Genomic DNA, 25864 nt, shown 5'->3' with positions numbered 1-25864 from the left:
TGACAAATTCTTCTTTAGCAGTGATGACATTCCAAATTGAATTCTTCTGGAAAATGACAGCCTGTATCTTAAAAAGTGTTCTCATAACTTGCCAAATCTAATTTACTTCTTCCTCAAACCTTTTTCTCATTTTCTAAGTCAAGTTATTCATATGTGCTGTGTACAAATTAATATTGAACATGAGGTTGGCTATGAAGTGTACACATATGAAGAGGTTTGTTTTTAACGGAATGTATTTCAGAGGGAATTGTTTCTTTCCAGGCTGCTGATACTGTCAGATGCGTAGACAATATTATAAGCTTTCTGATTGGTTAAAAAGCAGTCAATAATGGAATCCATTTGCAAATCACGCAATAATCGCCAGCTGCAAGAGATTTACTGACCGGTAATGGCCCCCAGCATAGCAAGGAGCTTTAATGGGGTTGGCTCAGCTGTTACTTGATGGTAAAACCAAACAGCATGACCAAAGAATGAACAGTTGCCTTAAAGTCTGTACATCGACACTCATATTTCATTATTATACTTATTTCCTCTTTCAGTCTTTTGAGATTGCAAACAACTTATCCTGTACCCCTGTCAATTATTTTTAAAAAAAGATCAATCCCCAGATATCAGAAATGTAATGAACACAGGGGCAAAAAGCACAATAGATAATGGTATCATTTTTCAGAAATAGTATGAGTGATTAAGCTGGTCTACAACATGGGCTTCAAATATATAAATCTTAACAAAGTTACATAAACATCAGATATTCCCTCCAGACAGAGCCAATATACTGAGTTGTGGATCAGTCCAGGAACCCCTTGGTAAATGTGCACAATAGTTTACTACCTCTGGCTAAAAACACTCATTTAAAAAAAAAAAATAATAACAATAATACAGTATTGTGTTTTTATTTTTTTGTTGTACTATTGACATTTCTGTGGAAATTACATATATAGGATGAAGTACAGATGTCAGAGGAAGTCTCTAAGCAGTGCGTCATCATGACTTACAAAGAAAGACTGAATGGATTGAATACAAGCCAACTGATGATAGGATTATGCATAGGAACATAGGCATAAAACATTGACTAGGGAGCAGATATAAATGTTATAGAAATGTAGACCTCGGGCCAGTATTTATTTAAGTGCTTATTACCTGCAGAAATACATAAGTAACATTTCTGGCAAGAGAAAGAATGGGTATGCTCAGAATTGCAGTAAGAGGAGGAGGGGATCAATCAGGGTGGTGGAAGTACCTTTGGCAGTAGCAAGTAGATATTGAACCTGGTCTTAAAAGGTACTGCTGATTGCAATGAATTGATAGCAGTGGGAAGTGCATATTTACAATACCCCATTGGGACACGTCAAAAGGAAAAGGTCCCTTCACTTGGTCTCAGTTTATTATCACAAACAGAATGAACCCCTCTTCAAAGTTATATCTGTTCCAGAAGAAGGTGCAATGATGATGTAAAATAAATAAAGCATTCCTTAAAAAGAGACGGGATACTCGCTTCTCCCTAGATATCATTGGTATGCAGGCTCTCAAAATGAATATATTGTTGGATTACTCTACTTTTGAAATACTGTTGGAATGGTTAGTTCACCAACCTTGTAAAGCACTATCCACAATTTTGACATGGAATGTTCCTAGAGTTAAAAGAGAAATGTAAAAATAAGGGCATCCTGTTTATAAAAGTAGACATTTTAATTTAGTTTTGAATTGTAGAGTGCACCTGAGTAAAAACCACAAATAAAATCCAGTTTCTTTGGTGTGCAGGGAGTGTCACAAATATTAACTAGATGATCCCCACTTTATATACAGCTGCTGGATTCAGCCATATCAGATTGTGCTCATCAGGACAGGCAAATGCCCCCCATTGTCAGGGCTGTAATCATTATGGTACTTGTATGTTAAGTGACATACTATTGGGAGAATTTTAAATAGGGGCAAGGAAACATATGTTGCTGCCTAGTCCTATGAAACTGTAGCCAATGACATGATTATGTACCAAATTCACAGCAATACTAGGCACCTATTAATGGTAATTCAAAATGGGGCCTGAAAGATAAATTGAGCAGCTGTGTTTACTAATGTGAGGCGTTATGCTTTGAAAAAAGCTACACAAATATATTGAAATACAATTATTGTTCCTTAACACCATTTCAATAATGGTCTTTTATTTTTATGCTAATCCCAAGACCACCATCACTTTAGACAATGGCAATTTCAATGTGAGGATAAGGGTTATTTCAAGAAACACATGGCAGGAAAATCCACTAAGCGGTGGCTTTAAAACATTGATGTACTAAAAAGAATGTTCATCTGTTTCTAGAAAGACACTAGGCCTCAGCTAATGGAAATTGGACCAGTTTATCAGTCATTTGTCAAGTTCAATGAGTTTATCCCGAACATATGGTTGCTAATTGATAACTGATCATGTTCAAATAATGCAACTTACATTACAAAATTGCAAATGTCCAGTAGCAAATTACTCATTTGAAGTACATGTTCTTCTAAATCATTTTGGTTATTCACCTCATTACGAACCCAAATATAGTTTTGAAATGCACTTGATCAGGTGAATGAGATCTATACACAGTATATATCAAGTGAAATGCATACATTTAGCATGATTTACATATATAGATAACACCACTGTTTCACTTAAATGAGAGAAACACAAATATAATTAGACTCATAACATTTTCAAGAATCAAATTGCTTCATTTTAATCATTCTTGAATATTTATATATATATTGATATATTAAAAGGAACATTTCAACCCAGCAGAGGTTGCCACTCTGAGGGAGGGGATAACTTATATCTGAGACAACCCTATTATGACACATCAAATTCAATGTTCTAATTTAAGCAAGACGGAGAACTATTTGTGAGTATGCTATACAGAGGATGACCAATCATAGAACCTCTAAAATCAGAATTGTGTCAAATGCTGCTACTGCAGAGCGTTTAGCCCATTTTAAAAATTCATGATTCTATGGGAGAAGTGAGAACTGGGATGCTTTTTTCCTACCTGTCGAGCCGCGCAAATTGGTTGAGAAAACATTTAATACCATTGTAGAAGAGGATTAGACATTGGCTTGAGAAGGATCTTCTTAATTGAGCCAGTAGGCAATCAGAGCTGACAAACACCTTGTTATCTGGATCCAAATGCCAGTGGAGAACTCAATGACCTGTAAGTCCAGTCCTTTACCATCCAGAGGACAGCACCTGTCAAATGGGTGATGGGACATCCCAGCGATAGATTTATGTTCACAAGATCAAATTTGACATCTTACATTGTAAGTGAACTCCTGCTGCATTGTATATCTAAAATATGACATCAATTAGCAAATGAATCCAATGAAAGGGCGGTATTTCTTCCCCAGATAAATGAAAATATTAATTTCCTTAATTTGTTTCAGAAAAAAATACTGTCCTGCAATTTAAGAAGCTACATATTTGGCAAGGAAATGAAAAAGCTGAAAACACTGAAAACATATTTTCCCAGCAATGCCACATGCTGGGGAGGACTTAGACTGTATTCGTTACAAACCTGTCTCTCTGTTAAAAAAGCTAAATTATTTGAAAAGTCCACTTCACTTATTCTCAACTTGAAACCCTAAACCCTTTTGAATTTCTGTTAATGTGTTCTGACTAGAAACCCCTTTCAATTCTAAAGGATACATTGAAACTATGTGAGCTTCTTTTTAGGATCTCAATCTGATATAACTATGCTATGATAACATATTCTCTTGTACAGCCCAATAGAATAGTTCTCTGGCCTTTCTGAATTGTTATTGTTGAGGTTTTTGTTGTTTTAAATGAAGAAATACAGTGTTCAAAGTAGAAACCCAAAGCCATAACCATCTCATAAATGAATGTGATATTGCTCTTTTGCTGAAAAGTACTTTCTCATGTTGATTCAACTCTGCATTGTATACGTTTTGAAGAGTTTCATTCTGGACTGACAAAGGTATTGGGTGCTGAATTATACATTAAGCACGTGTGCACATGATCTAACATGACCACTGCTCTCTATTTCTATTTGGGGAATGTTTTTGTGACTAATCCGAAACAGATTTACTATATTTTCATGAAAACTGATTAATGAGAAGGTGTACAGGCTGCAATGTAATTTATTATATTGTAGTCTGAATTCAATTGTAGTGTTTTGAGATGTCTACCCCAGCACTACCAAACTGCATTCATAATGACACAGCCTGGAACCTGACTGGACCCTCTTTCTGCCACCACAACACATTAATTGTTCACAATCAAGTGAACGGGCTGTGCAAATATGCATTAGGAACACACATTCTCCCTATCTGAGTGATGGATTCCCCCTACCTCAATGATTATTTTCACAGGCTCACCCATTGAATGGGTATGTGTTACTTAAAGTTAGGAGCAATGCTAATGAGCTTTGTGTTTCATTGTTCATTGTAAAGACGGGTGCTGAACAGGCAAGTACCTTTAGGCATAGACGCCAGCCTACAGTCAACGTTAGCCTTTCCAAATACAGGACATCTAATACCTACACAGCTGAAACTGGTAGACAAAAGTGAAGTGGGGAGCATTTTGTTATATATTGGTGATACCACTCAGATACACAAATACACTAAATGATTATTACTTACAAGCTGTCCTGTTTTGCACATTTGATTAAATTGATCAAAATCAAAAACAATACTGTGTTTTTCAATCAAAATGAAATGAGTATTTTATTTTGAATGTCATCCCTGCTTGAACAGGTAGGGACATGGCAGTCCTATCATGGGTACATCACTTTTGGTTTTCTTAAACTGGAACTTGTATTACAAATGTCATTTTCTGGAAACTTCAAGACATATCTACAAACATTTAAAACGAGTGCAGTACCATAACAGCCTGCTGAATTTCATCGATCACAAGCTCCATATAATGAAACACCTCATTCTCAGCCCTTAGTATTCTCTAATAATTGGGCTTGCTCTTTACTGCAATTTGGATAATTAGCATACAGGAAATATATTGCGCTGTATGCTTTTCATGATTACATTTGTTAAATTGTGTAACCCCTCAGTTATCCTTAGAGCTGGTGAGATTTTGCCATTTTGATATCTTACAGCATTAGGAACCTAGTTGGATTGATTAGGAAGTAAGGTAACTTGTGCACGGACAGAAAGACATTTCACTAGTAAAGTTATGATATTATGGTCATAAATGCACTCAACTAAGTTTGCAACAGATATTTAATTTGATTGTTGAGCAGCCGACACGTGTTCCAACCAAACAGGTCGTCCTCAAGGCCTAAAAGTCCCACGACTTGAGTTTGATGCGGAACAGATAAATAAGTTTGATATCTGAATTGGTGAATTCAATAGAGTTGTAAGCTTACACACGAGTCACCAAAGAGGGATAGAACCCTTGTGTACTTGCACATATGCCATTAAAGGTGTGACGTCCCCCACTCACGAAAAACGGAGAACCCTTGACTGGGTCGCTGACCATAACTGTACAGCCACCATTATATCCAGCAACCCACAATCTTAGACCGACCACCATCTCATAGCCTTTTCACTAGACGCCACAACACTACCCACCAAAAACAACTCATTAGCCCCTTCAATTCCCACCAAGAAAAAAAAAATATTAGAGCTGAAAAACTAACACCTCTTATACTACCAACTCTCAATTTTCCCCCAGATTCTACGTACCCCTCCACATTAGTCGAGGAATATAACAAAACTATGGCCCCAGCCCTCGACACCATCGCCCCAATAAAGTCAGAAAATGTAAACCCAAAAAACACCTCAATACCTGGTTCACCCCACACCTCAAATCACTAAGATTAAAAAAAAGAAAAAGCAAAGCCATATGGAGACTCTCCCCTACAAATGACAATAAGGCAATTCTATCCAATATATCCACCCTCTACAAGAAGGAAATTATAACAGCCAAACACAATACCTATGACAAAAGAATCTTGCAAGCCACAACTAAAGTATAAAAGAATTATTCACAATTCTCAAAGAGCTTGAATCTCCCATTCCTGACATAGACACCTTTGTAAAGGACACAAGCTGGTGCACTAGCTTTCAAAAAGCACTCTCCGATAAAATAACAAGTCTACAAGACAAAATTGCCATAAAACAAAACAACGGCCAAAACTCTACACAACAACCTAGTAAACCTAAACTCACCTTAAAACCCCCTGATCGCTTCAACTTCTCAAAAGTCTCCATCCTGGAGGTCGAGAAAATCATCCTCACACTCAAGCCTTCCAACTTACAAGGAGACCCCTGCCCAGCCCAAATTATTAAAGATGCAGCTAGAGATTTATCCCCATTTTTCTCAAAGCTCATAAATTCATCATTCGCCACTGGGACCATCCCAATCAATCTCAACGAAACCTGGGTACTCCCCCTGCTAAAAAACAAACCTTAGACCCCTTCATACCCACCAAATATAGACCCATCACCACTGTCCCCTGCCTGCTCAAAATCTTGGATAGGGTAGCCTAAAAAACCTCAAAAATACCTTGAACAACATCACCTAGTAGGAGTCCACCAGTTGGGATTCAGACCACAACATGGGACTGAAACGGCTCTTATCGATCTTAAGGCCCACATCGATACACTTAGAGACAATGGCCAAACCGCCCTACTGCTCCTGCTCGATCTGTTGGCTGCCTTTGATTTGGTTGACCACAAAGTCCTCTGTAATCATTCGGACTTGGCCGCACATTCCTCTCAGGATCCCATGATATGGGTCCAATCCTTCTTGAAAGATGGGACCATGCGGGACTTCTCTCCATCAGCCTCTGCCGACCCCATCCCCATCAACCGTGGGGTACCTCAAGGCTCCTGTGTGTCGCCCACTATGTACAACATATTCACCAAGCCCCTTTTTGATGATCTCGAATATCTTGGTATCACCTACACCAACTATGCAGACGATACTCAGATCCTATTACCGTTGACGAGAGATTATGATAAGGATTCGGCCCTGGTTAATGGTGTGTACCTCATCATCCAGGCATGGATGGCCACCGACGGTCTATGCCTGAATGATGACAAAACAGAACTCATCATCCTTGGGACGGCCACCAACATCAATAAACTCAGCCCCAAATATTCTAGCTTTGATATTGATGGCAATATAATAAAAGCTGCCAAAGAAGTCAAAACACTTGGCTTTTACCTAGATGCCACCCTCTCCCTATCTAAACAGGCAAACTCTTTGGCCTCTACCACGGCCTATACATGTAAGGTCATCAGAGCTGCTAAATAGTTCCTCTCGTCTCCTAGTTGTATTACACTGGCCAGAGCCTTGATCTTATCAAGATTAGACTAGTGTAATGCCCTATACTTGGGCACCAACAAACAAATCATTAATAAAATCAAGACACTTCAAAACAACACCCTCAGAGTGGCACTGGGTATCTCTAAAAATGTCCACATTTCCGAGACTAGGAGACTGAAGAACTGGCTCACAACAAATGACAAAATAAGACTTAAAAACAGCTTCTCTCACACATAAATGCCTCAATAACGCCACCCCGCGTTAACTCACCAACACATTCTCAAGACAATTATCCAACCACCCAACAAGACTGGCCAACTTTAACCTCTTAATAATACCTAGATTCAAACAAGCCAAAACAGGGGGGGTAGCTTCCCAATCAAAGCAGCCCAACTATGAAACTCGCTACCGCCCACCTTAAGAACAAATCAAACTTACCCTCACTTTTGACAGAATATCATCAATTGGTGTAAATAAAACAATCATTAACCAATGCTCCACTTAGGGACCCCATGACTGTATATAGTTAGGCTACTACTTCCATGTACACTATCTACCTTCGCTGTTTACTTTGTATATACCTACAATGAATGCTTATAATTACTGCCTACCAATTGTATATATGCACAGCAATGTTTCACTCTGTATGTACTCCTTGCCTTTCTGAATGTATATAAGCACAGCAATGTAACCAAGCAGAGAACCTTACTTATCTCTCTCCGTGCCCTGATACCCTTAGATCTGGCACGTGCTACAAATAATAAAGCAAACACACAAACAAATAAACAGACTCCAACACATATTTGTGGGTACTTCAGACCCATAATACTTATTGATTCACAGAAACTAGGAGCTCTCAAATGATAACTAATGAGTGGGCAATGACCTTATGACTTCTCATCCTTTAACATACCAACTGCTGCAACTCTCTATTGCATTCACCCATTTTGATATCACACCTATTTATCTGTTGGGCATCAAACTCAAGTCACAGGACTTTTAGGCCTTGAGGACGACCTGTTTGGTCGAAACACGTGTTGGCTGCTCAACAATCGAATTAAATATCTGTTGCAAACTTATTTGAGAGCATTTATGACCATGATATCAGAACTTTACTAGTGAAATTTCTTTCTGGCCGTGCGTGAGTTACTTTACTTCCTAATCAATTCAACCAGTATTGCCAGATTTGAGCCTAGTCTAGGGCGGCTCTATGGAAGTGTAAACGCAGCAGGCCAATTCTTAGTAACTATTTTAGGTGGAAAACATAGCTCACCAGTGAACTTGTCAAATCCTTTACCCTCAACCTGTTTAGCATATGGAACCTCTCGGACATATTGAGAAGTCCAGTGGGCTATGCATTGATAAATGATGAGTTATGGAGAGACACAAAAAACATTATTTTTGAATAACTGGATGCCTTGCTCTGTCCTCGGTTATCTTTATGTCCTCCATAAAATTACAAAAGAGAGGTTTTTTTCCTTCGCCAAAAAGGAAATTACTTTAATTGGGTGCCAGACAGGCAGAAACCTCTGTGTCTAACTTACCACCCCAAAAAAATTGAGCATTCATGCCAACCTTAATTAATTGCATCAGTGTTAACATAGTTTTCAATTATTTGCTCTATTTAAATGTTACATTTCGAGAAATGTTAACAGTTGGCATTATAATGAATGTTAATGTGTTTTTTGTGAGTAATTGCCATCTGGCAAGGCTGCACAACCTGACTGTTTTGATTTTTAGTACATAACATGATGCAGGTGATTCCTTCTCCAAAGGGGTAATAGGTTAACCAGATCAGCCTTTGTCTCAAACTCCATGCCAAAAGCATATTGCACTTATGCTCTGCTGCATCAGTAGCCCAATACGCAGCACCCGCTCTGGTGGCAGGGTCATCTCTAAGAATAAGCTCTGCCTGAGTTTAGGCATAGTGCATGGTGATACTGATGACATGATTGCACATGTGCCGGCTCCTGTGAGTCAGCTCTGCTGTGGAAAGGAATGTGTATTCGGGTCAAACAGGCTCATACTGCCACAGGGCAGGACCGAAACACAGAGGACCCAACCTTTCTTAAATTCTCTTTGGGATGGCTGGTAACCCCCTCCCTGAGAGACAGGTGCACAGCAGGCAGCTGTCACTGACCCCAGTATCAAAGGATCACACCCATTCAAGTGGAGTAGCCTCACACTAGGGTGGTGCAAATCCAAAGGTGTTTGTTGTCTGTAGGAGGGAAGGGGGTGTGAGTAGGATAGGCAAAAGTGCTCTGAACACTGAAAGAAGCCTTCCACCATCGTGTTTCTCACTGACTCTCTTTCCCTTTCCTGCCTTCTCTTCTTTCTCTGGAGCAAAGCACTTGGTTGCAAGATTAATAGGACAAAGTCCACTCCAGCCAGGAGCAGAGATTGGTCCCCCAAAGCCGGCTTGCTTTAGACAAAACACCCGAGGACTGATTCCTTTGAAGGAAGGAGTCTTGCACCCCTTCAGCAGAATTCCCTCAGTTCCACAAGCATCCTTTAAAGCCTAAGAGACATTCTGAACATTCTCACCTGCACTTCCTTTAGGACAGTTGTACTGTCCAAAGCCCTCATCCTGATTTGAAGAAGGAACAATCATCCTGAACTGTAGCATCCTGTCCTAGAGTCCTTTGCTAAGTCCGTACAGCAACCAGAGGGCCACACTAGCTGAAGCTCCCTGTTCTGTCACACCCAACTGGTCGCTCCGTGTTTCCTGTATCTTGAACTATAAGGAAGGGGCTGGTCCTGGTGTCTGCGTTCCTCCAACTGGCCTAACTATTGCACTGCATCTAAACTAGCTCGACACTGTATCATGTCCTAGTGAAGCATTTCATTTCTAGGCCCGAAGCGACTGCTACGAATGCCGTAAACCAAACTGAATCACTGGAGTGTCACTCACTGACTCTAGCCAGGGGTTACAACCAAGGCTCGGCCAAGCTATCCCATTGACTAACATTGACACACCCTCAATCACTACTTTGAATACCACCACCCGCCATATCAAACCGCTGGAACGTCACTCACTGACCTCCTCCAGCAGCTAAAACCTGACTTGGCCTGGTCAACTGCGAAGCGTTTTTGGGACCGCTCCAACGTGCATCACTTGAACCACTGTACCTTCGACCGCACAGAACACCCGCTTTCACCTCTACTCGATGCACGCTTACTGCCAGGTCCTCCACAATCCTACATGCCCTTAATGAGCCTGATCAACTTGCACCATTCTACAAGGCCAGGTCTGATGCGTCAGCCCAACGAGAACAGAATCCATGTACTGTTGACACTAAACTGCCCCCTGTGTTCAGTCAGACTGGTTAGGTCATGATCACTTTTGTGTCCTACAAGATATCCTTTTATTGTAGTACCTTACATACCTCCCTTGGAACCACATTCATTGTTCCACTTCTCTGTTCTTTCCATTGGGATAGGTTTTTGTATAGTAATTTCTTATTATTATGTGTGCAGATGGTGTGTTTTTATAAAAGTGTTTATATTTTTATAGATCCTTGATTGGATATTCCCTTTATTTTGGACCGTGATTCTGTATTGTTTGGGTCACTTCTGGTTCACCTTCACATCCCTCTTAAGAGTATAGCCTTTCCTCTGCTTGCGTTACCACAAAAGGTGAAAGAAATATACTTCTTGATTTTCCCGGTTTTGCCTTTATGATTGCGTTGTGTTTTGGTTTGAGTGCGAGGACTGAGTGGGCCATTTTACCCCTACTCATTCTTGTACTCCTGCGAAGCGGAATCCAATTCATCACAATTTCAGGTAAGGAAGCTTCTTGCCTAGTTTTTCAATTCATTTGTTTGTCTTATAAGGCATTATACCCACATTGTAATGTCCAGCAACTTACAATTGATTAATTCAAGTGTTTACATTAGTGTTCATAATATAACTGCTTGGTCCTCCATTTTTGCAGGTCAATGACTTTGTGGACTGACAGCATGGAGATTGCAAAAATATAAGGTGATTTCCGATTTGAAGATGCAAAAATCGATGCATAGGTCAGTTGTTTGCTGTTATGATAACTTTGAAGCTGGGTTGGCTAGACAAGAAAGTAGGTTCCCTGAGTCCGGAATGTCCATGTTTTTATTTTTTCTAATAAATTCATGTTCCTTTCATGTGTATACATGTGGAAAAAATAACTTATTGCATCCTACATTTTATTTTTACAAAATAGACATTGCATTTGTACATGTATGAATAAAATAACCCCAAATAAATATGAATCAATACAAGGAGAAAAATATAACAATGTGTATAACCAGAAGCCTTCAACATAAGTATCACTTTCTTTCTTCACTGGCAGCTAATGTAAGGACCTAAGTGCTGGTGATATGTGATATGGACAAAGAAACAACTAATTGGGCATCAGCATTTTATGAACACTGTACCTGAACCAGCTATTAACTTGTCAAGTCTATATCATAGTCAATGTTCAATGAGATGGAGAAGTGTATGATTACTTTTCTATCGTCAATGAAAAGGAATTTCAGCAAATGATGGAGACTCTAGGAGAAAATAGCAAGAACCTGAAAGATTTCTTATTTCAGGGTTCAGGAAGCCTGGATTAGATTCATTCCTATATTCTGCACTTTTCTGACTAGTTCCTGACAGTAAAAAGACGTTTTATCCAGAACAGGACTGCAATTATCCAGAACAGGACTGCGAGATTTGTCGTTGGCCTCAAGCCCAGGGATCATATCTCTCCAGGCCTGAAATCTCTGCACTGGCTTTCACTGGCTGTGAGGATTAAGTTCAAAACCCTCTGCATCATCCACAAGGCCTTCTAGGGCCTGGGGCCTCATTACCATCAGCTCTCTCTTCCTAAATATCTTCCTTCTCGAGCTCTTCGCTCATCCACCTCCAACACCTTCAGGGTCAGTCGCTTCTCCAAGCAACAGTTTGTGGTAGATCTCTTTCTTTGGCTGGTGCCTCCCTCTGGAACAACCTCCCTGCCTCCCTTAAACCCATCTCCAGTTCCGGAAGCACCTCAAAACCTTTTTCGTGGCCTCTGAATTTTTTTGCAAAGGTTGTTGAGATTTGGTCCAGGGGGGGCAAAGTTATAGGGGAGGTCCCAAGATTTCTTTTTTTCCCATAGACGTAATGGGAAAAAACTTTGCTCACGCCTACAGCCCAAACCACTGGACGGATTTTCACCAAATTTGCAGCAGGAGTGGTGGCTTGGTCCCAAAAGCGTGCTTTTGATAATTTATCATCCGTCCAGTAGTTTTTTTTAAATGACCAAAATGTGAGGCAAAAAAATGCGTGATATCTATGTCCGCTCCGCAGACTCACTTCCCTGTTCGGTCCGCGGACTGGTCTCCGATTGGCTGTACTGTCCACGGATTGGCCTCCAATTGGCCAGAAAATGTGCAGACTTTTGCATGGTCAGTGGACAATGGGACGTGCCCGCTGATTGGCTGGTGGGAAAACGTGAAATGTGTTGGTTTTCCTGAAGCACCCGCCATTTTGGATTTGCGGACCTTTTTGGGGTCCGCAGACAGCGCAGTGAAAACATTTTTTTTAAAGCAGCATTTCACTTGTCAAACTCAACAAACAATCTCTGGGGATGTGGGGGGATGAGGATTGGATTGCATATGGCCATAAGAAGCCAAAAAATGGGTTGTTTCACCCCCCTGAAAGTCCACGAACACTCCAGATGTCCTGGGGCAGTGCTGTGGTGCTCGCGGACACTTCAGATGTCCTGGGACATCTGTACCTATTTCTGCTTTGACACTTTTAAAAAAATAAAACATGGGCGGATTTCGAGCAAACTCGTGAGGAGCATTGACAAGGACATTAAAGCATGGTTTTGCAAATGTGCCGTGTTTTATTTTTTTACAAGTGTAATAATGTAGGTACAAAAAATAGTCATATACCTTTGGTGACTGAGGTATAGCCTGTGGCCATGGGCAGTAGCCAGATTGTCTGGGTCATGGCATAAGGTCATGACGCGGACAATCTGGCTACTGGCCATGACCGCTATGGACGAGAAATGGTGTTAAAGTGGTGATGTCTACCTGGGACTGGCTGTGTGGTAAAGTTATTCGAAGGTAGGATAGCTTTGAAAGGGAAAAAAGTGCTTGTGGTAATGTGTTCATAGGGTTTTGCAGGCTGCCATAGCAAGGGAAGAGGTGCTGTGTACGGAGCCCCACCTTCTCTTTCCATGTTGGCTGTCTTGTAAAAGGATAATCCTTCCTTCTTACAGCGGGACACCACAGGCGTCCCGTTATAGGATGAAAAATCTATGTTTTAGCACCCTGAGTTCCCAGGGGTGCTAATGGCCTTTATCCCCCATTTCAGGGGCTGCAATGGACAATAATGGCCCATAGCCCTCCTTATTTATTTATTTATTTATTTATTTATAACACACCAATGCCGCAGACATCAGGCTGTGTGGTTACAGTATTTGTTGTGGAAGATGAGGTGGAGGAAGACAGCTTACTACTTGCTGAGAAAGGAACAACCTTTCTGAGAGCATTGTGGTCATTGGATTTGGTGTGGCGGCGCATTGAGGTGGTCCCATAGGAGTACTGTCCAGGTAGTCTGTGACTGAGTGCACTCAGTGCATTTCACTTTGGTAGCTTTAGCTTTTGGTACACTCCCAACAATTGCAAAACACTGGCACACCCATGATTCGATCTTGGTGCTAGAAGTAGGCACTTCTTCTACCTGTTCTTCTTGGTTCTCTTCATTGTCTTTAAAAGTCCTGTGCTTTTTTGTTGTTTTGTAGGTCCTCCAGCTGGTGGTGGTGTGGCTCTTGGGGAGGAGGGATGGCAATAAGTGATGCCATTTTTAAGATGAATAGCAGTTTTGATAAAATTATTCCAAGTATGTACTGTGTACTAGATTGGTAACGGATAATGAGTACGAAAAGGTGTAGGAGGTGTGCAAGGCAAATTTTGACGTTGAAAGTTCCTAGATCAGTAGACAATGCAGTCCTGAACTGTCCGCGAAGGATGGATCTTATCGTGAAGTGTGGACGGGTTCTTCGGCACGATAATATGCTGCGCGCCAGCATATTATCATGTGGCACGGTCTGTAAGGACCGCAATGAAGTCAGATGTTTGTAGACGTCTATGGATGCAAAACTAGTTGAAATAGTTGCAAAAAGTGCATAGAAGGGTTAAAAATGATTCTAGAAGGTGGGAAATGGCAGAGTTTTAAGGTGACACTTTGTAAACTGGACACAAATATTGTTATATTTGGTAAGTATGATATTAGTAAGTTGTAGTAAAATAGCATGTACTGGTAAAAACCCATGAAATTCACTGAAAAAATGTTGTTAAAGGGACGTTATGGTTAAGTTGGACTAATAAAAACCTATGAAATTCAATGAAATAATGTTGTTAAAGGGACGTTATGGGTACGATGCACATATAAAAACCTATGAAATGCAATGAAAAAACGTCATTAAGGGGACGTTATGGTTAAGTTGCACTAATAAAAACCTATGAAATTCACTGACAAAAACTTTGTTAAAGGGACGTTATGGTTAAGTTGCACTTATAAAAACGTATGAAATTCACTGAAAAAACTTTGTTAAAGGGATGTTATGGTTAAGTTGGACTAATAAAAACCTGTGGAATTCAATAAAAAAAACTTTGTTAAAGGGACGTTATAATGATTCTAGAAGGTGGGAAATTGCAGAGTTTTAAGGTAACACTTTGTAAATTGGACAAAAATATTGTTATATTTGGTAAGTATGATATTAGTAAGTTGTAGGAAAATAGCATGCACTGGTAAAAACCCATGAAATTCACTGAAAAAACATTGTTAACGGGACATTATGGTTAAGTTGGCCTAATAAAAACCTATGAAATTCAATGACAAAACTTTATTAAAGGGACGTTATGGTTAAGTTGCACTTATAAAAACCTATTAAATTCAATGAAAAAACTTTGTTAAGGGGACGTTATGGTTAAGTTGCACTAATAAAAACCTATGAAATTCACTGAAAAAACTTTGTTAAAAGGATGTTATGGTTAAGTTGGACTAATAAAAACCTATGGAATTCAATGAAAAAACTTTGTTAGAGGGACGTTAAAATGATTCTAGAAGGTGGGAAATTGCAGAGTTTTAAGGTAACACTTTATAAATTGGACAAAAATATTGTTATATTTGGTAAGTATGATATTAGTAAGTTGTAGGAAAATAGCATGCACTGGTAAAAACCCATGAAATTCACCTAAAAAACATTGTTAACGGGACATTATGGTTAAGTTGGCCTAATAAAAACCTATGAAATTCAATGACAAAACTTTATTAAAGGGACGTTATGGTTAAGTTGCACTTATAAAAACCTATTAAATTCAATGAAAAAACTTTGTTAAGGGGACGTTATGGTTAAGTTGCACTAATAAAAACCTATGAAATTCACTGAAAAATCCCACTGACTGTTATGCCCTATTGGGAATGGGAAATAGTGTGAGAGGGTCAGATTGCACATTCTGACACTTCACTGTTCTAACAACTAGAAAATACCCCTGATGTGTCTTTCAATGGATATGTGGAAACCTGGCTATCAGTCCCGCAATATGGATCTGACCTTGTTTTTTTTTTATTTCATGAGCCACCTCACAGCCAATGTTATGAGCATTTCTCTCAAGCTGTGTTGGGAAATCACTCTCCGCTCTCATAGCAAACAAATATTTCCTGTGGTGAGATGAGTCTCCAAGCCTCTTCCCAATTTTTCCACTAAAAGCAACTACCACAAACAAACTGTCATACAATTTGTTTTTCCAGGTGCATACTCAGGCAAACATGTTTAATCATGTAATGGAAGATTAGGGCCGGATTCATGGAATATTTACCACGGTGCAAAGTGCCTTTTCACTGGTGCAAAGTGACTTTGCATTGCCAACAAACACACTGATTCACAGAGTGGTGCAAAGTGTGTTTTTGCAGAGCAAAGTCACTTTGCACTGCAAAGGTACTCTTTGCATCATGAATTAGGCCCACTTAGCGTGGTCCAAAGAGTACTTTTGCAGTGCAAAGTAGCATTGCACTGCAAAAATACATTTTGCACTGCTCTGTAAACCAGGGTGTTTGTTGGCAGTGCAAAGTCACTTTGCAACAGTGCAAAGCCACTTTGCACCACGCTAGAAATTCCATGAATCAGCCCTTGAGGACACACTAGACAGTCCCTTAACTGTTAAAACCCTAATCAAGGTTAAAGGATACGTGCACAAAATGAACTCATGTGCCCTAATGTGCTTTTTGGAAATGGATTATTGACCAACAACAGGCAGTTATGCTTCTTTCTAACACTGAATGACAAAAAAAGACATGTATGTACACTCCTGGGATTGAGGCAAAACAGACTCAATCTCTTCCAACTATAGATTGGAAGCATATATTAGACGCTACACATCTTTGGATCTGTACACAGCACTTTCTTAATTTTACCCAAACAATACCTATTCCAAAGAGAGCTATCATTGTTTTTAAGGGTTAGGTAATCTAGACAAATTGACTGTAGCATTCTTCTAATACTAGAAATGATCTTAATGTGTGTTTAGTTTGTGGTAAAGAAACCCCTCTAATAGTTTCAACCGTGGGATTCACGCTTGATCACAGGCGTGAGAAACTTCACTTCAGATATCCCACATTTGCAATTAGTAGGCTTTAACATGAGATTTTCTGTGGATAATTTCCCTTAATTTGATATCATGCTCCTGCATACAAAAAGCCATATATTAAGATGGCATGCTGGAACACTGCAGTACCTTTATTGTCCTTGCTAATAGTCTGTATCAACCTCGAGGAGACTACAACAGCAGACACAAATCCAAATGGCATTATGTAATAAGGATATGTTCCAAAAGTAATTATGGAGGGTGTCTCATTCTGTGCGTTCTCGTGTGATGATATGTAGTGATAAGCAGTCGAAATAGCAGACATTCTAAAATGCAACATATTTAGTTTTTCTTAAAGCAGAGGGAGTAGAAAGTCTCAGCTCAAGTTAGTTGCTTAATACTTAATGCATAATCTTACTACTAGAATTCCTAGCAAACACTTTAAGAGAAAGTCAGAAAGCTCCATCAATGGGTTCACTGACATCAAAATCAAACAGTTTTTGCCTTTATACACTGTTACTTCAGCTTGACAGGCCAAAGGGTTGTGACTCACTGGTTCATCATAGTCCATTACAATAATATGCCAACGCCTTCCTTAAATCAGAAACGAGTGGCTCTGTATGTATTGAATGTGAACACATGGTTGTGCATGCATGGTTTTTTTAACGTTTATATTCACATTTTGATGACTTGTGTAAAGATGCCAAACGCCACTTTCAAGTATGTAATTCCTAATGGTGGTTTAACAAGTAAGTGCAGTTATGTAGTAAGTAATTTAGTTGCTCACACATGCATGTACTTACTGTCAACAATACTAAAGGGATAAGGTATCAATCCCCTCTCCCGAACCACAGAAGCCAAATAGATCGACCCTCCCACAGTGGTTGGTACGGGCGCCTGAAAAATGATAACACAGGTCACCATGTGGCAGCCAATGGGGAAAGACATAGTTAGAGAAAGGGGATGGAATGACCAAGGAATGGTAGGGAAAAGAAACGTGCACATATACCACTACTGTAATACTGCAAACATAAGACTCGTAACCTACAACCTATAATCCAATTCATGACCTCCTACAACCTGTACTCTACCCTCCAACCTATACCTGCCACCTTAATACTTGTAGATATCTAAATCTTGTATGTTGGCTCAATACCCCATATACACATATCACACATGGGTTAGTTGTTGTAACATAGATGGAACAAACCCCTGTAACTAGCTCCTACAAACACACTACACAGAACATTCATTTGCTTAAGAAGGATGGCACAAAACAAGGGGAATCCCCTTCAGTGACTACCACATAGACACATGGACCTTTGGGCAAGCGTAAGCCACAAACAAAGTAACATTGCACATTATATTTGGCAGTGTTCCTACTAAAACGTTTGCATAGGATCTCCTGGCCTGGTATGTAAAGTCTCCAAACCTAAAGCACTCAAAAATTATTTTGAAATTGACAACACTCGTGTCCATAGACCACTAAATGCAGGACTTCATCTGTGCAAAAATAAATGTGAGTGTCCTTACAGCGTGTTCAGCCTACAAACACCTCAAAACAGCATGCGCTAGCATTTGCGTAACAGACATCAAAAGAACTTCATGCGCCACTTAACTGAATGTCCGGACGCCTCTCGAGGCCATCCAGACCCGAAGAGATGACACAGAACTCTGCCAGGCCGTCTCCATTCACCGCTGCGACCCGGGAATTAATCGGCAAACACTCCGGCAGTCTCTCGGGCGTGAAGAGTGAACTGCTATTATACTTAATTTACGTGGAGAAATTTCAGCACTTGTAAGGCAGATGAGATATGATCATGTTTTTTGATGCCAAAGCAAATCTAGCGCCCTTTACTGAACTAGCTGTATTTAGTTGCTCTGGTACTTTTGGCGGCTAAGGTAGAGGCTGTTGCAGTACTCAAGTTGATTTAGGATTACTGCCTGAATTAAATCCCCCGTGTGTCTTGTGACCAGGTGTAGGAGTAGGAACTGGAGCTTCAGATTTGTGTCAGTACTTTGATCCTTCCCCTCGAAAGAAAAGGATTTGACAAAATGGTTTCCTACTCTGCTTGCACTGGTTGCAGGTAGGGATAGAGTTCATTATTCAATTGGCAAGTGAAAGGTATATTTGCGATCTTTTTTGTGGCCACTATTGATGATTTCAGTTTTTGTAGGGTTGAACAGTGTGTATTTTCTGCCATTCAGTTATCAATCTTGGGAAACATTTTGATGTGTGGGAGTTGTCATCACTACTGCGGGTGTTAAGCAGTAGTTGAGCGTAATGACCTGAGTGTTGAAAAAACTCAACGAGTTGTTGGCACATTTTTGCCTGCGATACGATGTATGCATTAAACAGCTAAGTCGTCAACCTAAAAGTTGCACCTTGTGCAACTCCACAGTTTTTAGTTGATGAGTAGGATAGGAAGTTTCCAAATTGTTAGCAACAATGCCATCCATTTTAGAGCTGTGCCTTGTATTCCAAACATTTGGTGAATCATCTGATTATATAGAATGCCACCAAGAGCATACATACAACAGCTTATTTCATTATCAGGCCCTTTCTGTCACCAGACCTCAGTATTCCCTAGCAGTTTGACTGAAACCAAAGAATTTTGACAGGCACGCTCCTGACATCTTGCCATCAATGCAAATATAAGGTGTTTCTCCCGATGTGTTTGTTCAGTCGGCGGGGGGAGAAAAGAAGCAACCTGTCGGAGACCCGAGTATGGGAATATGTACACCTTAGTGCACACATATGAAAACCCAGCGGGATCATTGATGGACCCTTTTATGAGGGCCTATGGCCGACCTCCATATTTGCAGGCTGCCCAGTGGGTGAATTGGCCCTTCCCAATGGCAGATAAGCCCTGATGGCTGGCAGATGTACTGGTGCACTTGATTAAATAAACAATCACAGGTGTATTTCCGGTTGATAAGCTGGAACAGCCTTTTCATATAACTGCATTTGTAAAAACCAATCTTGGGCATAAACCAATAATATTACACCACTGGTCTCCTAGCTGAGGCACTCTTGGTTAGTACCTGAACTAAATAAAACTTTAATACCCCCCTTCCGTTACCACCGGCATCAAATAATTAAAGAGCATCAATTGGGTCACTTGGGAGCAAGCTCATTCACATTTGGTGCATAAATAATTATATAGCATCCAATGAGTCACTTGGGAGCAACATCATTCAAATTTGGTAAATAAATAATTACATAGCATCCATTGAGTCACTTGGGAGCAAGGTCATTCACATTTAGTAAATAAATAAATAAAATTCATTGGGTCACTTGAGAGAAAGATCATTCACATTGGTAAATAAATAATTATATACCATCAATTTGGTTAACTTGGGAGCAAGGTAATTCATATTTAGTAAATAAATAATCAAATAACACCCATTTGGGTCACTTGGGAGCAAGGTCATTCACATTTGGTAAATAAATAATTAGATAGCATATTATTCAGTACTCTGCCAGAGGATTTGCCTCCCATTTGTCTTTGTAACCACTCAAACCCATCCAGTATTCCTAAACCCCCTAGCAACTGCAGACTACCGCAGGACATACAACATCTATGACACAGACCAACCTATACTCTAACATGACTGAGAGAAGGTTTTCAGCTTTTTTTCTGGTATACATTGCCTCTGGAACTGTGCGTCTTAAATTCAAGATGGACAGAATATGTTTTGGCATGCCGCCTCTGGGATATACTCAGGGGAAGAGTAGTGCTAGTTCCCCTTCACCCTCCTTCTTTCTAGAGGTTGCCCAAGGATATGTTAAGATGGGGGAAGACGTATTGGGGAAATGCCACCCGGCCCGCACTTTTACCATGTGTCCCCCTCCTAACATTTCCAGTAAACACACAGGAAGGCCCAGCTCCTAGAGATGCTGTGCACGCTCTGGCATACGCAGCAGTAACTGAAGTGAGCCCGGGTGGGAGACACAGCTAACTCCTACAGTCCTTCTCCCGCTCTGCTGAAATTCCCCTAATCCCTGCACCTGGAGGAACAGGAGGGAAACCAAGGAAGGACTCCGCAAAGCAGATCCCGGACAAAGCCTGACTAGGGCCTCCTATGGAGCCCAGCAACCATAATAGGCTGGGAAGACAATTCCTCAGCCCCTTATAACATGGGCCCACAGCAAGGCATGCCATCGCGTGGCTCAATCGGACCAGCCAGGTTTCAGAACCACAATAAGAGAAAACAGGGCCAAACTTGTGAAGCATTTAGGCGGGACCCCGCATTTAGGCGGGACCCCGCTGTGATATTGCCTGATGCTCCACTTTAATTTTTTTTCCCCTCCTACCCTCACTGAGTACCACTGTACTCAGAGGCAGCACCAGGCCCTTTCTCTCTCTCTTTCTCTCTCTCTCTCGCTCGATCCCACTTTCCCACTCACCTTACTGTCTCCACCCTGAGAATGGGAGAGTGAGTAGCAGTCCTGGAAAGCCCAGCCTCTGGGGATGGTCCTCTTCAGAGAAGGTAGAACACACCCCTCTGTGTTCCATCTCTCGTTCCTCTTCCACTGTCCTCTCTCCTAGCGGCCACCCTCTGGGTTTTTATTTCTCCCGGGGACCTTCCACCTGTGCGGCAGGCAGGGGAGCTCCAGCCCCACCTGAGGTGGCATCATCTCATGCCTAAGCTCACTCCCTCTGCTGGTGGAACACACCATCAGCCACTTATGCACCGGACACACTAAGTAACGTTATTTGCCCTCCAAAACTGTAACAAGCACACACAGCCCGTACACACACACACAGAAACCTCTGAATTAAGCGGGTTTACACAAAACTCCGACTATCGTTGTGATTTCTGTGTGTTTCTGTGGGCAAATCTTGATTTTTTTCTAATATAACATGTATCACTGCAGATCAACGTGGTCACATGACACACTTGAAGATACAAACTTTTAAACCCTGTCTTGAATTTTCTGTAACAATACACAGTGGGCCAGTGTGGTTAAAATGCTGCAGTATTACCGTATACTGCCACATTGGCCCTCATTACAACACCGGCGCTAAACCATGGCTCTATTAGCACCATGGTTGGTGCCAGTGTTGTAACAAGTCGGGGAAATGGGGAAATACTGCCCCATTCTAAGGTTGGCAGGGTGGTATTTCCCCATTTCCCCATGGCCCTTCCCCATTCCCATTTTTGCCCCATTGCGGTACCGTAATTGCCTACGAGGTCCCTTTGCGGGTCCCTACATTAACGGCTGGTCCAGAACAGCCGTTCAGGTCGGGTCCCGCAAAGGGACCTTGTAGTAAGGCGTTAAAAGTGGTTAACGGCGCCGCAGCCTTTTACTGCGCCATTAACGACTTAGCGCCAGGGTCGTAATGAGGCCCATTATGTTTGTTAGGAGTTATGAGCTGTTGGTAAATCCGCCAAATTCGGACTACATTTCGGCAGAATTACTGCAGTGGAATTACTGCTGCTGTAATTCTGCCAAAATCCCCCACTGAGCCAATGGACTCAAAACAAATGTTGACTACCACCACCTACCTCCACATTTAATCTGGTGATAATACTGCTGGACAAAGTGAAGGTAACAGTAACACTATTTGGTGGTATCTTGGGGCCTCATTACGACCCAGGCGGAAAACCATGGTGCTAATAGCACCATGGCCCATGCCGGTAACTTACCGACTCCGCCATGGAGAAAGGGGGAATTCCCAGCCCATTACAAGGTTGGCGGGACGGTAATTCCCCCTTCCTCCATGGCCCTTCCCCATTCCCATTTTTGCCCCACAGGGCTCAATGGTAATTGGGAAGGCGCTAAGTAGGGTACCGCAAATTACGGTACCGTACTTAGCACCAAGGTCCCTTTGCGGGTCCCTACTTTAACAGCTGGTGTAGACCAGCCGTTAAGGTCGGGTCCCGCAAAGGGACCTCGTAGTAAGGTGCTAATGGGTTAACGGCGCCGCAGCCTTTTACGGCGCTGTTAACCCATTAGCACCAGGGTCGTAATCTTTTTGCCACCCAGATATCACCGAACTCGTAATGAGGCCCAGTCTGACTTCTTATGTGTGGATTGGTTAATTCAACGCATTGAAATAAATATGTCATTTAATGATGTATGCTGAAAGCACAGTCTATTAAAGAATATAACCATTTATAGATGTCCTTTAGAAATCTAAATCCAAATTGCCCAGACAGGAGATCATGGGGACCATGAAAAAAAAAAGCCTGTTGCATTTTCCCTGTGTTTTGGCAGGCCTCCATTTTGACCTAAAAAATATCAAATCTGCCCTCATGGTAAGGTAAGATAGCAGTGGGACCAAAATAACACATTGCTTTGGGCAGAATACATCCCTTCACTGGCCCTGGTAGCACGGGCGTAATTATAGGGGGCGACGGGGGGACATGTCCCCCCCAACATTTGTGGCATGCCTTTTTGTCCCCCCCCATCTTTTGGTGGGAGGGCCGGGGGCCGCATTGTGGCTGCTGCCTTGATTGATCATAAAACTGGACAGCGTGAGCCTGGCTGAGGTGCCCAGCCAGGCTCACGCTGTATCATTACATAATGCAGACATGTGCTCAGCTGCGTGTATGTTTGCTGGAGGGCAGGGCTGAGGGCTGACCCTAGTGAGGGGTCACATTTCGACAATTACATTTGGGGCCAGGGGTGTATTTAGCATTTCACGAGTGGGGGTGAAGTGAGCCACTAAATGCAGTGCGTGTAATATTCTCATTCACACCCCCAAACGGCCCACCCCTGCCCCAATGGACTTTTTTGGTAACATTAGTTGCAGATGGCATTTTTATACATAAAACTGCAGGACCATTGCAGATGCAGGAAACCCATCTATTAAAGCGCTGTCCAGGCGCTCTGGGGAACCATATAATGAAACCTCCAGATTTGCATATGGATTGCACCAACAGAAGTGATTTCACAGAAAAGGACATCCCAAGGAGCATCATCTGTTTTTGATATGTGGATGCACCATGGTAGTGACTTTAGAATGAGTTGCCATAAGTAAGCCAAGTGGCAAATAAGTTTGTGGTGCAAAATACCTAAAATGCACATTTGTTATGTATGGAGAAACTATATAGTCATCAGGCTTTTTTATTACAATAGCAATATATATTAACATAAGCTTTGAAGTGAATCAGAATCACGTACAGAGCTTCAGATAAGACACAGTGGGCTTCATTACGAGGCTGGCGCTCCCGTAATGAAGGGTGCCGGTACGGGACCGGCACCCTTCATTACAGGACGCCCTATTACGAGATTCCCGTTATTAACGGGCCCGTTATTAGCTCCTTCCCCGTTCCATTGAGCCCTATGTTGGCTCAAATGGGAATGGGGATGGGTTTTTCCAATGAGGATTTATCGGGTCCTCCAAGGTTGGAATGGCCCGGTAAGTCCCCATTGGAGGAGCCCGGTACTGGAACCCGGTATCGAGGCAGCCATGCCCTTCTTAAGGGCATGGCTTCCTCCATACTCGTAATGAGGCCCAATGGGATTAAATGAATTGCTCAGGATCACACACTTTGGTTAAATGGTGAAATTGGGATGTGGACAATTTAAGCAACTGTGCACATCTTCCCAGGTTTAGTTGATATAGATATTTATTAAGGTATTGCTTTGCATTTCATGTACTTAAATAATTATTTATAGCAGTGCCTTGGAAGCAAAGCACATTACATAATAAACTTGCCTTTCAAAGTAGAGTAACTGTACACTATATACATTGTCAGAGAAATATGTTGAGGAATGAGAGTATGGCTTTAGTTTTATTCTCCCCATCCTGCACACAAAGTCACAAAAGCATCATGCATATTAACGTGAGCCTAAAATATCCCTCTTGGGTTTTAAAGCCATATGGGCCTCTTTACAACGGGCCTGTTATTAATGTGCCCGTTGTTAGCTCCCTCCCCATTCCCATTGAGCCCTATGGGGGCTCGAATGGGAATGGGGAAGGACCGGGCCCGGGTTCCCTGAAGGAGGAAATACCAGACCCCCAAAAGTCGGAATGGCCCGGTATTTCCCCATTCAGGGAACCCGGACCCGGACATGATTTTGGAGGCAGCCATGCCCTTATTAAGGGCATGGCTACCTCCAAAGTCGTAATGAGGCCCATAGTCATTATTTCATAAAAGATGCAACATTATGCACCCTCTCACTTCTGATCACTCCCTCCCATTCACATATCAAAAGAGACAAAAGTCCCTGCTAATACTCATCCCTCCCTCCCATCAGTGCCCAATGGCTCAGAGTGTAATGTTCTGTTGACACAGAGAAATGTGAGGAGCCTCTGCTTCCTGGACCTCCTTGGGACTTTGTCCTGGCACCGGGACACCTCTACCATTCGGACAGGATAAGCAAAACATTGGTAGCGAGAATTCAGCAAGTCATCAGGAAAACTTTGTTAATAATTATCACAGTACAATATATAGATGGGTGGTGCAAAAGATAGCTAGAATGTAGTTTTCACCAACATGTTGGAAAAGCCAGCTCTTCAGTTCTTTCTTAAACTAACGGAACATTGGCTCAGTCTCTAGTGCCACCTGAACGGAGTTCCAGAGTACCAAAGCTCAGCATGAGAAGGAATGTTTCTGAGAGTTCTCTTTGCAAGCCAGTCAGTTTCTATTCTGGTGATGAGTTTACTGTGAGATTACCGTGTGCCATCCACCGTTTTTAGTTTGGCCATCAGGTAGGCCGGCGGACTAGCGGTGGTTGCCTTATAGGTGAGGCACACTGTTTTGAAGCAGATCGTAGCTGGGATGCAGAGCTAGTGCAATTCGCACAAGGTAGAGTGATGTGGTCACATTTCTTAGAGCTAGTGATTATTGAATTGAATAGAGCATCTTGCCATTTAATAATAAGGAGATTAAAACTCTGACATATAACAACATGATGGTTGTTGTATCGTGTTAAAAATTAAATCACCTATCCCATGAGTAGAGGCTTTTCCAAGAGATATGTACTTTCTATGTTTGGCTTTTACAGTTTAATCAATAGCTTCGCTTGGAAAACCAT

The sequence above is a fragment of the Ambystoma mexicanum genome, chromosome 8 (genome assembly GCF_040938575.1).
Source record: "Ambystoma mexicanum isolate Mex_15411 chromosome 8, UKY_AmexF1_1, whole genome shotgun sequence".
NCBI classification, from domain to species: Eukaryota; Metazoa; Chordata; class Amphibia; order Caudata; family Ambystomatidae; genus Ambystoma; species Ambystoma mexicanum.
This window is presented reverse-complemented; position numbering follows the sequence as displayed.